Source organism: Narcine bancroftii, chromosome 2 (assembly GCF_036971445.1).
Source record: "Narcine bancroftii isolate sNarBan1 chromosome 2, sNarBan1.hap1, whole genome shotgun sequence".
Taxonomy (NCBI): Eukaryota; Metazoa; Chordata; class Chondrichthyes; order Torpediniformes; family Narcinidae; genus Narcine; species Narcine bancroftii.
In genome coordinates, this window is record NC_091470.1 from 164247664 (window position 1) to 164266269 (window position 18606).

An 18606-nucleotide genomic window follows, 5' to 3' on the forward strand; every position below is an offset into this window, starting at 1 on the left:
CTCCAGCATGTTTGTGTTTTACACTCTTGATCCTGAGGGGCTGGGAGAATATAAATTCACAGGTTGCTGCTGTGCCCTCAACTCCAAATCAGTAGTCTTTCCTCAGTTATTTCGAAAAGTTACTGGTCTAATATCCATCTGCACCATTATGAAGCACCATCTTCCCAGACATCACGTGAGCCTTCACACTGCATGTGACAATATTGACAAGAATACGGAATATGTCGGCGTATAAGGCAATATTTGAACCTTAAAAATGTCACACCAAAGCCAGTGGTCATCTTGTACTCCAAGTAGAAAATCCAAACCTTAATATCCTGTGGTGGTGGAGAACGGCATAAAACATGCATAGCTCCTACAGTCCACTACTAGATATTTCTCTATTGAAACTTGCATTTGGGAAGCTGGATTAATTGTAATGTTATTTTAAAATAATTAATTAAAACATCAGACTCATCAATCAGGGACTCTTTTGCACTTTGTTTTTTTTTAACTCTCTTAATTGTACAGTCAGTTTGTTTACATTTTTTGTTTGTTTACACGTGTACATTGTTTTTTTTGAACTTCCAATAAGTGGTAATTCTGGTGCCCACAGGAAAAGGAATCTCAGGGTTGTATGTGATATCACGTATGTACTCTGACAATACATCTGAAATAAAAATGTATTATAGACCTCAAATAACAGCACAGCAAATGAAGCTAACAGCATACACCAGTCACTATTTGCAATAGCTGACAAGTAGTGAAGGCTCAGTGCTTCCCTGCGGTGTCCAACCGTTCAGTCTGACTATGACCGGTTCTACACAGGCTTTAAACAACCTATTAAGGAGCCGATGGCAGTTTATTTTAGTCAGGTTTATACAATATGCTAATAAAATTTAAGCCTTTATTGGGTAATTTGTTTTTACAATATGGCGACAGCATCCCTCCATTGGTCAGAGGGATCGTTGGTAAAGGTTTATTGGGTAGTAAGCTCTTAAGTCAAGTTTATTGTCATGTGATTACACAAGTGCAACCTGACAAAGCAGCCTTCTCCAGTTCTCAGTGCAAAAACATGCAGCCATAACACATATACAGAAAAGCAATACAAATACAGGCCGAGTAATTTTCTAAGAAATAAATAAATAAATATGGCTTCATGAATATGAGGGTCCAAGATGGCTAATGTGAGCAGTTCCTTTGGTCGTTCAGCGTTCTCACTGTCATGGGAAGAAGCTCTTCCTCAGCCTGGTGGTGTTGGCTTTGATACTCCAGTATCTCTTTCCCGACGTGAGCAGCTGAAAGATAACTGAGTGGTAAATGCCAGACTTGGAGGAGTCTTATCTAGCGAGTGTAGCTCAAACCTACTTTTAAGTGGAAAAATTCTGGGGGTCATCTTGTAGGCCATTCATTTTATACAGTGGCATACATGGTATATTTTAAAATGTTCATATACGGCAAATTTTATTTCAACCGTAGTTTGTATTACATGGAAAATTCTGAATGTCTAGTCATTGAATGGATAGACTTGATTGCTTTGGATGTCTGGGAAAAATTAAACTTAAAAAGAGAAGGCAGATTCAGCCTCCTGTCTTCCCTGAAGGTCAAACAGGGAATGATGAGTGCTGGTTGTACACATGACACAAGCATGCAAATAGTATTTCTGGAAGAATGTTTGCTCCACTTTACCACTCAAAAAAAAACCTTTGCCAAGTTATATGGAGCAGAATCTTTGGAGAGAGGGTCTTAACCCATTGCAATTTGCAATTATATACTCAGCAGGTATCTAACTAAACATAAGCCTTCATGCAATGTTTAATTAGTAAATCAAAGTTGATGCTGCAAAGCTCTGGTAACAAGCCTCATTACTCCTAAAAGAGTCTGACTTGATTAGAAACATCTTTCTGCTTGGTTGATTTCTGACCCCAAGACAGCTGGAGAAAGAAAGGAGCAAAGAACGAGGCTGAAATGTAACAGATGCCTGATCCAGAGACACTTTCTGTTAACCGTGGATGGAAGATTGGAGAAACCTCCTCCAGTGTGAACATTACCTCCTCCTCCTCGTTTGGGGAGAAGACTCAAACACCCCTCCCCAAATAATCCAGAGAGCCAAGTGTGGAGCAACCATTGTATTGTATAGAGCTGGCCTGCCCCCCTCAACCTGTGACTCCTCCCTCCCGGAAATCCCTACAAAGGCTGTTACACCCAAACTCCTCCCTCTATTCCTGCCTTGGAACAGGGCCAGCAACATGTGGGATGTGTTGATATCGTAAGGTGATTAAAGCCTATTAATAACAACTTTCTGTCTAACGTGATTGACGGATACCATGACACAAAGGTAGGTTGTCAGCACCCTTGGGTGGCATGGCAGGTTGTAACTCATTCAACCTCAAATAGCATTTTATACAATGTCTTGATACTGTTCTTGTTTACTGCTGAGGAAGTGTTAGATAGAAGCACTTTAGCACTGGAAACCCAATTTTAAATAGACATCGAGCACAGTAACAGGTCCTTTTGGCCCACACCCCTGTACTTCCCGATTTATCCAATTGGCTTGCAAGCCCGGTAGGTTTTGAACAGTGGAAGGAAACCGGAGCACCTGCAAGAAACCCACGCAGACTCTGAGAGAACCTCCTTACAGACAACGCTGGATTTGAACACAGGTCTCTGGCACTGTAACAGCGTTCTACTCACCACCTCGCTAACCTTGCTGCCCAATCTGACCTGTGCTGAGGGGAAGAACAACATCCTGTATTTTGTCTCCCCACTCTCCAACCAGATGGCATTAACATCAAAGTCTCCTATTTTCATGAACCTCCTCCCTTCTCTCTCTCTACCCCTCTCTCCTTTCCTCCAACTGCCCAATCCCTTCCCTTCCTTGAGAGATACCCTATCACTCTATCACTTCTCAGCTTTTTGGTTTTCCACCCCCTCCACCTATATCCACCTTACCTGCTCTTGCACTTTGTGTGTGGAAAGAAAAGTTTGAAAATCACCATTTTAATTGTATGTGCACAGTTTCAGAACTCCAAAGGAAATGGGCCAATGACAATTTTTCTCAAGTAAAATATTTCGGTAACAATTTGGGTCTGGAGCAGTGGTTCTCAACCTTCCCTTCCCACCCACATCCACCTGAAGCAATCCCTCACTAATCACAGAGCACTTAAAGCATAGGGATTACTTCAGGTGGAATGTGAGTTGAGGGGGGCAGTTTGAAAACCACTGCTTTAAAGCATTGATCTCCAACAATTGTGACTGGTAGTTGCCATTGTTGTATATTGGAATTTTCAGGTTTTTTTAAATTCAGTTCATGAAGCAGTTAGCGCAACGCTGTTACAGCGCCCAGCAACTGAGGTTCAAATCGGCACTGTCTGCAAGGAGTTTGTACGTTCTCCCCATGTCTGTGTGAGTTTCCTCCTGATGCTCTGGTTTCCTACAAAAAAAATGTACCGGGGATTGTAGTTTAATTTGGTGTAATTGGTCTTCTGGGCCAAAAGAATCTGTTACCGTGCTGTATGTCTAAATAAAAATAAATAAATTTGTAAAAACCTATTGCTGAATCCTTATCTCAGAAGCCTGAGCCTTATTCATTCAACCAGTCCCCCACTGAAAGTAGATAATGGGAATTATGACAGAACAAAGAAAAAAAACTTCAAATTTTAACAGTAAGCTTTTTGTTCCAAGTGTTGGCAGGAGCATGAAATGAGAATTTCAACGTCAGTCAAAAAATATTGCTCCAGTTTGCTGAACCCCTGTAGAAAATAGAATTGGTCAGAGATTCTAAATGGTGAAGTAAGCAGGCGTTTCAGGAGTTGTCGTCTCAGTCTTGCTGAAGAAGCAATTCCCCATCGTAGTATTGACACAAGATTCATCACATGGACCCAGACATCTTTGGCATTTACTCATAACTTGACAGAAGTGATTAATTTCTTTGGGTTCTTCATTGCCGAGAAACATCGAACAGATGTTTTGTATTTTTTTTTTAATCATCCTGACCCCAAATTAATTTACCCACTGTTATATTAAACATACATACATATTGGTGTAGTAACTGCAAAAGTGAGCCATGCCTTTCTGTTTCACGCAATTTTTAACAACCCAAAAGGTCATTGAGCATTTTCGCGAGCATTTTGATGTATACATCCAGTTATTCAGGAGTTTATCTTGCTTTAAAATAGCCTAATTTGGAGAAGGTATCGTGCAAAAGTGACCACAATCTGTTGTCTGTGATGGTACACATTTATCAAGTGGTGTTATGAAGTGTCCCACCAATCACAAGTACTGTCCAGTGACAGTACAGAATGATGGATTATGTGCAATTATTTTTCTTCTCTGGGCTCTGTCCCAAGCTTTGTTTGAATCTCTCATTATTTCCAGTTGAGGACAAGTGGGCAATTTGCTCCCATCCTCTACAGAGCTTGCCGGTTAAAGAGGAACTCCAAAGGAGCCCACTGGGCCCACCTAGAATGCACTGAATCTCACCTGAGAAGCTCACAGTGGCTGAGATGAGGAGCATTTTTAGGCACCTACATGAAAGTACTGAAGGAACTAAGCAGGCCAGGCAGGATCTGTAGAAAAGAAAAGGCAGTTGGTGTTTTGGGCCTTCCTCAGGGGTGTTGAGAATCAAGCAGGTCTGAATAAAAAGGGAGGGGGAAGGAAGAAGTGGGGAGGAACAGGCTATCAGGTAATGGAGTAGGGAGGTCAGAAGCTGAGATGGGGGGGGAGGGCCATGGACAGCTCTCTGATCGGAGAAGGAAGGAAGGGAGCTGGAGGAAGAGAGACGGGGGAGGAAGTTAAATGGAAATTGATATTGATGCTGTCTGAAATTTCCGAGGCGGACCAACACTTCTTGGCGTCCTCAACCAGATGGCATTAACATCAACCTCCAATTCCCACCAAAACTCTCACCAATGTTTCTCTTCCCACATCCTTCTCTCCCTTCTTCCAGCCTACTCACCCCTTCCTTCTCTCAGAGAGCCCTCTGACCTCCCCCCCCTCATTTCTCAGTTTCCTTCCCTCCCACCTGCGTCCACTTATTACCTGTTAACCTGTGCTCCTGCCCCCTCCCCCCACTTTTTTATTTAGATGTGTGCCTGATTTTGACCCTTGTGAGGAAGGGCTCAGGCCTGAACTGTTGGCTGCTTTTTGCTTCCCATGGATGCTGTGTGATTGGCTGAGTTTCTCCAGCACATTTGTGTACTGCACTTGACTCCATATTTTCTTGTTTTCCACCATTAATTCATATGCTGGCATTACTGTGGCATAAACATCTATCTCTACCCCAGGGAACTGTGTGCCATCACTTGAAAATCTTTACCTTAAGTGCGCAAACGTGGGGTGGGGTGGGCATGGCATGGTGGCGTAGGGGAGAAACGTGATTGAACATCTCTCCCAGCAGATTTCCATTAAAAACCTGTTTTTCAGTACCCTTTAAAAATATAAAGTTTTTAAGTTTTGCTATTATAAGTAACTAACTATAAGAATGAAGAAAACGAGAGCTCAAACGATGAAGAAACCAATTTTAAAACAATCGGTAAGTTTGGAAGAAGTTCGGCCTACCTTGGAGTCGGAATCAGGGACCTCGAGTATTTCTCCTCCTCGCACCCAGAGTCGACAGCCGGTGACCCCAACGGTGATGCCGATGCCCGGATCACAGAGTCCTGGACAAGATGGCACCCGATGATCTCCTACAGATGTTGAAGGATCTGTTTGCATGCGCACTATTCTGAGTATTTTCCACCCCAAGGGGGGGAGGATGCGGTGCTGCTCATCAGTCCAGTGAGTCTGGATCAGCAGAGAGCAGGCCACAGATCCGAGGGGAGGGGAGAGGAGAGTTAAAGTGGCAGAAGAAAGAATTAAAGGAGTTAGTAAAGGGAGAGAGAAGCAGCAAGAAACCAGCTCTCAAGAAGAGCTGGCCAGTGATCAATAGGAGGAAATGTATAAGAAATCTGTGGATGGCACTTCTCCAAATATAAAGATTATTTTGAAAATCAGTTTCAAGCAATGTCACAGCAAATTTATCGGGTTTTACATCTGTTAATAGTAAATTGGCTAATATTATGTATGATATTTCAACTGTTAAAGCTGATGTAGCAAATTATGCAAAAGTGGTGGATAAAGTTCAAGAAAAAGTTAAGAAGATGGAAGATAAGTTGGAGGATTGTGTCAATGATATTGGACAATGTCAAGTGTGCAAACGTGTTATTTTCTCCTTGGTGTGTGTTACAACCACCCAGAAGCATTGCATGTGAAAGGAGATTGAGTTCCCAACGCTCTCTGCAGTTTAGCGGGAGAAGGGGCTAAACTCTGCTGCATCTCGATTGAAATTAAGTTGTAGCAGAAAAGGATGAAACATGCAGAATTTGAGATCTAGCAGATCCTCTTTATTTAAAGTTGTCCCTCTCTCTACACTGGGTCCTGAATTTTTGCTTCCCTTCCTCTTTCTCACCATGGGACCATGTTCATACTTCCCAGCACCACCATTGTGTCTGGTTGCTGATCTGATCCGATGAAAGATCTTTGACCTGAAATGTTAAATTTGTTTCTTCCTCCACTGTTCACTGACGGGGCAGAGGTGGAGAGAGTTGAACATTTGAGTTCAAAGTTCAGAGTTGTTGTTGGAGCACACCCTGAGATTCATTATCCTGTGGACCAGGTGTTCATTGGGACCATAGACTGTACTGAAGAAAAAGTTCCATTTATAGTGGAGAGAAATGTAAACAAATGCAAATCCAGAAAAAAATATACATTCAATAATAATGTGCAAATAAGTCCTTAAATGAGTCCCTGATTGAGATTTTTTTGAATATTTTATTTAAAATTTAACAAACCACAAAAGAATGGACAATGAATATTGTATATCATTATAAAAATACAAAATAACTTCCCCTTCCTCCCACCACCCCCAGAACTCACCCCCCCCCCACACCCAATAACCCCAAGAAAGAAAAATGAAAGCAGGAGATTTAAACAATCACAAATACCATCAGCGGCCGTGGATCAGTGCAACGTCACCACAACAAACTCAAGAGATTCAAATTTTTAAACCCATTTGGTCTAAATAAAGGGCTCCATACTTTCTGGGAAAAAATGATAGTTGTATGTTATTTTTTCCAATGGAGTACAATATTTCATTTCCATTTGCCATCTCTGCAATCCCAAATCAATCTAATTTTTCTAAGTAATAGCTACACATTTTCTCGCAACAGCCCTCGCTAATCTTAAAAATGCAATTTGATACATAGTCAATCTCAATTTTAAACTTAGTGTTTTAATATTGCCTCATAAAAAAATAACATTGGGTCCATTGGTAATTGAACTTTTAAAACTTTCTCCAGAAATTCCTAAAGTCGTGTCCAAAATAATTTAACACTATTACATAACCAAGTCGAATGTAAAAAAAAGAACCTACTTCTTTGCAACATCTATAACAGAAATATGAAGAAATTAAATTATATTTCTTTAGTTTCTGAGGTGTTAAAAACAATTGATGTACAAAGTTTTAATGGACTAATCTATATCTCATATTAACCAGCTTAGTCATACTGTCCTTACATGGAGTTCTCCAGTCATCTTGATTTATTGTTATTCCCAAATTTTTTTCCCACTTTAATCTTGATTTATGAATGTCTAATTAAGGCAGTTTTTATGCAATAATTTATACATTTCTGAAATAAATTTATTTGTACTACCTTCCAAAAGTAAAATATCAAATTTTGATTGCCTTGGTAATCTTAAAGTATGTCCAAAGTTATCCAATAGTAAAGCCTTAACTTGATAATAATAATTTAAAAAAAAGGTATTGTTTGGAACATAATATTTTTCTTTCATTCTTGGAAAAGAAATAAAGCAACCAGCTTCATAGTAATCTTGTACTGTTTTTGATTTGATATTTTCAAAAACTGGTTATTAAGGGTAAAAGGATAAAGCTTATTTTGATACCAAAGTGCTTTACATGAAATTTTACCCTGTGTGCCTGGCTTATCATTTTTCTTAACATTCCATAATTCAACTAAATGTCTCAAAATAGGTGGTTTATTATTAAGAATTAATAACTTAGTATTCCACATAAATAAATTGTGCCATAAATTTTCACCAATCTTATTTAACTCTATATTAGCCCATTAAACCTCAATTGTGTTGCTTTGTCATACTTTTGTAAATTCAAGAATTGTATTCCTACCAATTTGTACCTCTAAGTTGCCATTTTACCTTTTTATAAAAAATTCCCGAAAGATCAAATTTAAAAAAAAATTCTGAGGATTTTTACAAGGAAGAGATTGATAAAATACTGAATTCTAGGAAAAATACTCATTTTTATACAATTCACTCTGCCTATTAATGTTAAAGGTAAATCTTTCCATCTACTTAAGTCTTTCCTTAGTTTTATGAAATAAGGGGAAATAATTTAACTTGCATAAATTATCTAAATCATTATCAATTCTAATACCTAAATATTTAATTTTATCTAACGATTTAAATTGAACTATTTTCTCATTGAGTATAATCTCCATCAACCAATGGCATAATCTCACTTTTATCCCAATTAATTTTATAAGCTGATATTTCTCCATATTGTTTCAATGAATTCTGTGGTTCTGTTAAATAAATCAAAACATCATCAGGAAAGAAATTAATCTTAAATTCATCAGATTTAACTTTAATACCCTTAATATTATTATCCTGCCTGATCAATTGTGCTAAAAAGGCTCAGTCCCTGATTGAGTTTGTTGTTGAGGTGTCTGATGGTCGAGGCGGAGCATCTGTTCCTGAACCTGGTGGGGCAAGTCTTGTGGCACCTGGACCTCTTTGCTGTGAGAACAGAACATGTCCTGGGTGGTGTGGATCCTTGATGACTGTTGCTGCTCTCCGATGGCAGCATTCCATGCAGACTTTCTTGATAATGTGGAGATTTGTCGGAGATGAGCTGCGGTGTGTCCACTAACTTTTGCAGGGCTTTCCTCCCAGAGGGATTGGTGGCCCAATATCAGGCCATAATGCAGCTGGTTAGCACACTGTCCACTAGTCATCTGCTGAAATTTACCAAGGGTTCTGCTGTCATAATGAACCTCTGCAAACTCCTGAGAAAGTAGAGTCACTGATGTGCTTTCTTCACGATGACATCAGTATGTCTGGTACAGGAAATGTCTCTGAGATAGTGACTCCCTCTCCACCTCTGATTTCCCCCAATAATCAGTGATATGATTTTCCCTTCCTTATATCTACAGTCAGTTCCTTGGTCTTGGAGACATTGAGTGGGAGCTTATTGCTAATACACCATTCAGCCAAGATTTCAATCCTCCCTCCTCTATGCTGATACATCATCCATTTTTATACAGCTCACTAGTATGGTATCTTCAGCAAATTTGTAAATGGTGGTGTTGTCATACTGAGCCATGCAGTCGTAGGTGTAAAGTGAGTTGAGCAGGGGGATAAATGTGTAGTCCTGTGGTGTTCCAGTATTGATGGAATTGTGGAGGAGATGTTCTTCCCAATCTGCACTGACTGGGGCTTGGGGGTGAATCTGGAATCAGAACCTTTGATTTCCGAGGAGTCTATCTCTCATGGAGCCAGCATATCGAGGCAACCCTGAAGGTGGCACACCAATGCTTCTATTTTCTAAGGAGTCTGAAGAGATTTGTATGTAATCAAATACCCAATCAAACTACTGTGGGAAATATACTTGCTGGTTGCATCAAAGTCTGGTTTGGGAATTCAAAAGACCTGGAATTCAGGATGCAGGAAACATAGCCAGGTCCATGACAGACTCTGATCTCCCATTCACTGAAGACATCTATGTGAGCCATTGCCTCAAAAATTCAGCCAATGTTACAAATGACACCCATCACCTTGGTTACAATCTGTTCTCACTGCTATCTTTGAGCAGAAGGTACAGATACCTGAAGACCACCACCTCTAGGTTCAAGAACACCTTCTTTCCAATGTCTATCAGACTCTTGAACCTCTGCTTGATGCAGTAATGGACTGCTCTGAAACCACAAAAGGACTGTCTGTACTATTCCAAGTCACTTTTCTCAATAGAATTACTGTGAATATTTGTGATCTATTTTGTGTATTCATTGTTTCTTCTAATTTAATGGTTCTCAACCTTTTTCTTTCCACTCACATACCACTTTAAGTATTCCCTATGCCATCGGTGCTCCATGATCAGTCAGGGATTGCTTAAAGTGGTATGTGAGTAGAAAGAAAAAGTTTGAAAACTATTATATTAATCGAACCTAATTGACTCATTATGTGCATGGTTTCATGACTCCAAAGGAAATGGGCCAATGACAATTTTTCTCAAGCAAAATATTTCCGTAACAATTGGGTCTGGAGCAGTAGTTCTCAACCTTACCTTCCCCCATCACATGCCACCTTAAGCAACCCCTTCCTAACCACAGAGCACTAACAGCATAGGGATTGCTTAAGGTGGAATGCAAGTTTAGGGTTTTAGAGTTTTAGAAGTATCGCTGGCACCAGGAGTGTGAGACATGCTTGCTGGCCAAGTTAGTCTTTCTCTGCCTGCTGTTTTGAATTCATAGGAACCCATGATGAATCCCAAATGAATTCCACCCCTAATTCTTGAGTGGTGGCTGAATTCGCTCTGTCCACAGCAAGGACCTCCCTGTTGCCAACCACTTCAATTGCCACACTGACATGCCTGTCCATGGCTTTGTGTACTGTCACGTTGAGGCCACTCGCAAATTGGAGGAGCAACACCATATATTGTGTCTTGCCAGTCTCCAATCAGACTGACCTCCATTTACCCATTGTATTCCACTGCTCTTGGCCTCTCACTTTCCATCATCCCTCTCACTCCCTTCCTCCAGCTCCCCAAAATGACTCCCATCAGAGTCATCTTTCTGATCCCTCATCTTCCTCCCCCTATTACTTCTCGACTCTTAACTTTTCAACTTGTATCTGCTAGCCTGAGCTCTTCCCCGCCTTCCCCCAACCCCACTCTCCCCCATTGCCCCCTTCTTATTCAGACATCATCTAATTTTCTGCACAACTGATGAAGGACTCAGGCCCGAAATGTCAACTGCCTTTTGCTCTCCGTGGATGCTGCATGTCCTGCTGGCTCCACCCAGTGCTTTTCTATTCTGCACTAGACCTCATATCTACAGACCTCTCATTTAAGATCAACTCCCATCTCCAGGAACACCCTCTGGGTGAAGAAATTCCTCTTCATCACCATTCTGAAGGGATGTTTTTAATATTTGGAGACTGTGCCCTCTAGTTCCAAACTCCTTCACGATAGGAAACACCCTCTCCACGCCCATTTTATCCGGGCCTTTTGGAACTCGATGGGTTTCAATTAGATCCCTCCCTCATTTGGGTCTGTTCAAGTGGGTCCATTGGTGAAAAGGCACACTATATTCACTTTAAAGCAGAAAATATAATCAAAGTCTGAATTTGAGGAATAATGATGACACGTCAACTTGAATTTGAAAGCTGTAAATGTTGCTAGTCTTCAGTATTGAAAAGAACATCAAGCATTGACAACCTTATCATTTAAGGCTTATTAAAAAGCACAAATAAACACATGACTGGAGGAGACCTTTTGTGGTGAGAGATGAGAACATTTGACGCTACAGAAGAACTGGTCTAAAAATGGCAACAGTTATATTCTAAAGCTTTTCCAAAAGTTTCATTCTTGCAACTTGATCTTCTGAGCCAAGATTTATGATTTATTGATCATGTCGAATTATCCTCAGTCTGTGGCATTTGTCCCTTTTGGGTCTCCAGCTTGCATAGGCCACTTCAAAGAACAATTAAGAATCAATCTTGTTGATGAGGTGACACATTTACTATGGGATGCATCAGGAGTTCCTTCATTGAAAGGATCCGTGATCCATTTCCATTTGTTTCAGCAACTTCATAATCCAAGATCTGAGATAACCCAAGGAATCTGCAGACACGGGTGAACTCTTTCAGTGCATGAAATACTGGAGGAACTCGGGAGGTCATGCAACATCCATAGAAAGCGGTAGGCAATTTACATTTTCAGGTGTGTCTTTCCAGGAATTTCCTTGACCTTCTGTGGTTGCCGAGTTCCTCCAGCAGTTTTGTTTATTGATCCAAGAACAGATCCTTTGGCACTCCAATAATTCCAGCTAACGTATGTTTAATTAATTCCGGATTTCTGTCTTCAAAGTCATAATCAAGTTTCAACTTATTTTCCCGAATATTGCAAGTTCTTGGCTCTTGCAAGCCACCAATCCTGTATGTCACGCTTTGGAAATTCAAATTCACAGAATCCCCTTAATCAACTCTGCTTAACATCTTCAGTAAATTTGTCGAACATGGTTTGTCTCATAATATCTTGGAAATACTTGCTGCAAAATGGATGCATCAGATCCTTGAAGGAACATTGAAAGAGATGGGAATTAAGAAAATGTAAGCTGTGTCCTATTGCAGATCCACTTGAGAAGCTGTTTTTTGGTGTCGTTTTAGTAGAGAAAAGACATGGTCGGAGGTCATTGTGTGGATAAAGAAATTCCAAAGAACACATCTGTTCCCATTCCATCAAAGAAGAGATTTGAGATAACCTGAGTTGGCTTTACCACACAGTTACCTCTGTTTGGCAGAGTCTTGCTCCTCTGGTGTATAAACAGTTATGGCATTAATTTTATCAACCGGATGGAGGGGATAATTGTAAACATTACTTCAACCCAGTTCCCATTGGTGGGCTGTGTTGACTGGGTTTTTTTTTAAATTGCTTTCAACAACAGAAGATTCAAAAGGAGGAAAATTTGAGGGGTCACAGTGGATCCCTTCTGATCCAAAGTTTAGCAATTAGCCTGTTATTTTCTTCCTCAATGTTAGCTCCACTGGTTCCTCTGTGATCTGCAGGAAAAGGCTTTATATTTACAGAGCCCTGGTTGATTATTCCTATATCCTTTATTTCCCAAGCAAGCCATGCTACAACTCTTCAAGAGTTGGCTGAGACCACACTCAGAGGGATTTATTCATCTGGCTGGAGGAGAGATATCAACGAGGTTGAAAAGGTGCAGATAAGATTCTCGAGAACACAACTATGACTTGTAGACTCAAATTATAACCAGAGGTTGGACAGGCTGGGACATTTATCCCTGGGATGTAAATAACTGAGAGGTGACCTTAGGAAAATTTATAAAGTTATGAGGGGCATGGATGCAGTGAATGGTTAGTCTTTTTTGCTTGGTTAAGAGAGTGAAACTAGGACACAAGGGTTTAAAAGGGGACTGAGGGCCAGGTTTGGCAGGTGGGTGTACAGTAAAACACCCCTGGTATCCAGTTCCTATGGGGGATTGATAGATGCCAGATAAGTGTATTTTCCATTTGCTTGAGACTTACTAATACACCTGCATTAAGAATAAACAGTTTAAAATACAAAAAATACTACACTTACACTGAACAAACTTTATCTGCATGAATATATAAAGCTTAAAGCATTTTACTTGATTACATTCTTTCGAAAACACTGCATCTGCAGGTTCCTCCCCCTCCATGGAGCCACCTGGAAGATGAACAATAACATTATAGATAATTAGACCACAGCCCCCCACCCCAAGTTTACAGATAAAGCCTCTGACTGGGGCGACTGAGAATCACGGCAATGGTGAATGGCATTAACCAGCTCTTCATCCTGGGCTGTTTCACACAACTACTATGAACAAAGTATGACCAAGGATCTCTACTGGCTGAATATTTACTCCCATCTTTGCCAAAGGTTTATGTTTTACTTCAGAGAAACATTTACATTTACAATTTTAAACTTGATTCCTTTTTTACCTTTTATTTTTATTTATTTTAATTTTCAAAATTTATTTTCATCAGTTTTTTCTGCCAATTGCTTGAGGCTGCCGGTTGCTTGACCAGATTCCCGGGGGGGGTGTTTACTTTATATGAAACAAACTGCTACAGACACGTACAATTGTCACATATAATGAATTGATTTAGAGAGGAACACTTTGGAGGGACATAGACCTAAGGGAGGCAAATGATTGGTCAACATGGACATGTTGGGCTGAAGGGCCTACTTCTGTGTTGCAAAACCCGATGTGACTTTTCGCTTCCACGTGCCCTTGCTTGAGCTTCAGTCAAAATGAGCGACTGTGTTCAGCAGTTACCATCCCATAGTTATCTTTCACTCTAACCTTCAGTTTAATTCCCAGCCAAGTAGTTATTCATCTATTTATAGAAGAAGCTAATTGATAGAACATCTTTTAGATTTCTCCCTGTTGGAGAAATTTCTTATTTGACATAAGATTGTTAAATGGCAACGGCTGAAAATATTAACCCTGTAATATCACCAGAATGCAGATATCAGTGGAAATTCGTTAACAGCCAAAGCATCAGGGCCAGTTAAAGAAATTAGTAAAAAGATCGTAAGGTGTTGAATGGAAACCACTGAAGTTTTCTGCTAGAGTCAGATGTGTTGCTATGATTGTAGTGTCTCGCAGTGGGGAGGGAAAGATATATTACCGACATTTCGGGAAGGGCTCAGTCCTAATACATTGGTATTAAAGTAAAACCCCTGATATCTGGCACCTATGGGGATTGGTAGATGCCGTATAAGTGAATTTTCCTGTTGCTTGAGGTTGTGTATTTCTTGATTGGTGAACTAATGGCGAGGTGTGCCAATTTTAAACTTCCATAGTTTCCGCAATTTTTTTTCCTGGTTCCTTGAGGCTGCCAGTTGCTTGACTTCAGGATAAGAGGGGGTGCAACTGTATAACTCAGATTTCAGATTTGTTGTCAGAGTACATACCTGACTTCATATGCAACTCTGAGATTCCTCTTTCCTGTGGGCCAGGTAGAATTGATGGTGCAAAAAAATAAACTGTACACAGCATAAAGCATGTAAACAAAGAACTGTAAACAGATAACAAAAAGAAAATCAAAAAGTGCACAAGTAAATGTGCTTAAATGAGTCCCTGATTGAGGGGTCGTAGCTGTTCCTGAACCTGGTAGTGTGAGTCTTGTGGCACCTAGACCTCTTTCCCAATGGCAGCAGCGAAAACAGGGTGGGCGCCCAGTGGTGGGGGTCTTTGATGATTGCTGCTGCTCTCTGACGGCAGTGTTCCCTGTAGATGTACTCAATAGTGGGGAGGGTTTTGCCTGTGTCCATACCAGACCCTGATGCTACACTTTCTACCACACCTCTGCAGAACTATGCCGGACATCTGCAAATTCTTGAGGAAGTAGAGGGGCTGATGTGCTTTCTTCATGATGCCATTGGTGTATTGGGGCCAGGAAAGATCCTCCGAGATAGAATGTCCCAAAAACTTAAATTTTCTCACCCTGTCCACCTCTGATCGCCCAATGATTATTGGATTGTACATTTCTGGCTTTCCTTTTCCGAAGTCAGCAATCAGCTTCTTAGTTTTGGTGACATTGAGTGCAAGATTGTTGTTGGTGCATCTTTCAGCGAACTTTCCAATCTCCATCCTGTATGCTGACTTACCCCCTTCCTTTATACAACCCACTACTGTGGTATCCTGGCAAATTTGTAGATGGTGTTATTGTCACATAGTTGGTAAATGGGATTATTAATGATTGGTTCTTGAAGGCCTCCATAGCCAGGGTGGGCCCAAGGACTTGTTTTCATATGGCATTAGAATGTTTAAATCTGTTCCATCAAAAAGCATCACCATTGGAGAACTCTACAGCATAAAAGTTCCAGTACCAAGTGGTAGTGATCTCACAGTGGCTCCTGTGGCACAGTGATCTCACAGTGGCACCTTCTGTGGGCGCTACGGGATCTGCTGAGTCCCTCCAGCATTTCTGTGTTTTTACAGTAAAAGAGACCACAAGCACTGATACTAACCCATAAAGCCACAGTCACCGTTTATTGTTCCCCAAATAGCGAGATCTTAAAATGGATACTATTCCTTAAGCTTGTTCAGTTACATCATGGTTAATTGATATATCAATTATTTTCCTGCCCTTTCCAAATTTAATCCAAAGAAATGTACCAATCTCAGCATTGAAAAATCTATTTGTTCCAGAATTCTTGCCCCTTTAAGAGGAAGAGTGATGGATATTAAATGTGATGACATAGTTCTTCTCAATGGTTCAATATTTTCTAATAATACCTAGGTATCGTATTTTGATCCCGAAGACTCTCGCAAACTTCTACAACAGGTGTCCTGTGGCTGGTTGCATCACAGCCTGGTATGGAGGTGCCAACTCTCAGGGCAAGAATAATCTCCAGTTGGATGTTAACTCGGCCTGCAACATCACCTGCACCAGACCACTCCATTGAGGGCACCCACATGAGGCCGTGTCTTAAAAACCCAGGCCATGCCCTCTTCACTCAGCTACCATCAGTGGGGGGGTGGGGCAAGTACAGGAGCCTGAAGATGAGCACTCAGTGACACAAGGACAGATTCTTCCCCGCTGCCATCAGGTTCCTGAATAATCACTTTTTGTGCACTTCTATATTTTTTATATATTATTGTCATTAGATGGTTCATGATGTGAATGTTTGCGCCATGACGCTGTCGCAAAACCACCAAATTTCGTGACTAGTCCATGACAATAAATTCTGATTCTGATCCCTCAGTAGTTGAGCCTTATATTCACCTGATCAGATCACTTCAGTGGTTTCCATTCAATAGCTTCTCCTCTTTCCGACCTCCCCCTGCCCCCATTCTGATTTACCCCACCCTCATCACTGGTAATTTACCACTCTCATCAGCCACTGTGAGATCACTACCACTTGGTACTGGAACTTTTATGCTGTAGAGTTCTCCAATGGTGATGCTTTTTGATGGAACAGATTTAAACATTCTAATGCCATATGAAAACAAGTCCTTGGGCCCACCCTGGCTATGGAGGCCTTCAAGAACCAATCATTAATAATCCCATTTACCAGCCCTTGCACTCCTCTGCCTTGTGCAAGGTTTGCCTTAAATATTGTGAGAGCTCCTGCTTCAACCACTTCCTCAGGCAGTGTGTTCCAGATTGCATTCACTCTCTTGGTGAACAAATTTATTCTTGCATCATACCCTATTTATGCCTTTCATCTTTTTCTACACCTCTATCTGCCTCTTCCCCACCCCCGCTCCACCCCCCAGATTCAAGAAAAACAACTTCAGCCAATCCAGTGCATGTTCATTGGCCTTTCATTTCACCCAGAGGACGTGGTTCATTGGGCTTTCATTTTGCCCAGTGGATGCAGTTTCCGATTAGTTGAAAGCATTAGACAGCGCTGAGTGTGTGTGTTTGGTTCATATGTTCTCCCTGTGATTGCATCATTTTCCTCCAAATGCTCTTATCCCCTCCCACATCCCAAACATCTTAGGGTCACTGTTGACCACTGGAAATGACCTTCATTGTAGGTGGCTGGTTGGAGAACCATGTTGAAATTGATGGTCATGTGTTGGGAAACCAGGGATCATAGGTTCGGGGGTGTAGATTTTCGATGAATATAAGGAAAAACTGCTTTACCCGGAGAGTGACGAATCTGTGGAATTTCTTGCCCAATGAAGAAGTTGAGCCTGCCTTATAAGACAATTCAATATATTTTATTACATCGTTAGGGAATTAATGTTTCTGGGGTATGGGTGGGTAAGTGGAGCTGAGTCCACGGCCACATCAACCATGGTCGGATTCAATGGTGAAGCAGGATCAATGGTCTGGGTGGCTGACTCCTAATCCTATTTCTTACAAAGATAAATTGCAGGTTAAGGAGTGGAGGAATGGGATGTGGTGCATGCCCTGAGCACCAATATAAAGTTGATAGGCCACTCGTCCACCTCTGATATCCTGATACAACATAAAAGATGTGGGGAAGAACCATTTATATTGAGTTGAGGTAATCTGGAACTCACTGGCTGAGGGAAACAGATTCATTCCAAAGGGAATTGGATGGGATCGCAAAGGACATTGACCAAGCATCAGGGAACAAGCTTGCATGGGCTGGATGAAGTTCATGGTAACTCTGTTTCTAAAATTTATGGAAAATCAGAGTCTAAATCAATGGTTTAATCCCGATGGCATAGGTGCTCTGTGATTGGTAAGGGATTGCTTAAGGTGGTATGTGAGTGGGGAAAAAAGGTTGAGAATCACTGCTCAAGAATCACTTGTAACTGAAATATTTCACTTGAGAAAATTGTCATTGGCCCATTTCCTTTGGAGTTCTGAAACATAACGAGTCAATTAAGTACGTTTAAAACAGTGGTTTTCAAACTTTTTCTTTCCACCCACATACCACCTAAAGCAATCCCTTACTAATCACAGAGCCCTAGTGGCATAGGGATTGCTTAAAAGTGGTATGTGGGTGGAAAGAAAAAGTTTGAGGACCACTGGTCTAGATTAATATCTTCCTAATTTCAATGATGCAGGAGTCTCAAAGAAAAGGCAGCATTAAAATACCAAAACCTTAACTACAGGTAGTCTTTCAAGCCATCCATTAATCATCTCCGTCCCATGTTGACTGGAACAGACACTGATTAGAACCATAGAGCACCACAGCACAGAAAAATGGCCATTCAGACCTTCTAGTCTGTGCTGACCATTGTTCAGCTAGTCCCAATAACTGCTTCCATTTCATAACCCTCCTGACTTCTCCCATCCATGCATCTATCCAATTTATTCTTAAAACTCAAGATCGAACCTATATTCACCATATCA

The 18606-nt window shown here is 40.9% G+C and overlaps 1 long non-coding RNA gene across 1 annotated transcript; it reads right to left on the bottom strand.

Annotated features, from left to right (window-relative positions):
• Window positions 1-13404: 13404 nt before the first annotated feature.
• Window positions 13405-16634, bottom strand: LOC138752506 (uncharacterized). The gene is made up of 2 exons (XR_011350709.1): window positions 16555-16634; window positions 13405-13483 (listed from the first exon to the last, which is right to left on the bottom strand). It is a non-coding gene; the product is annotated as an uncharacterized lncRNA (long non-coding RNA).
• Window positions 16635-18606: the final 1972 nt, after the last annotated feature.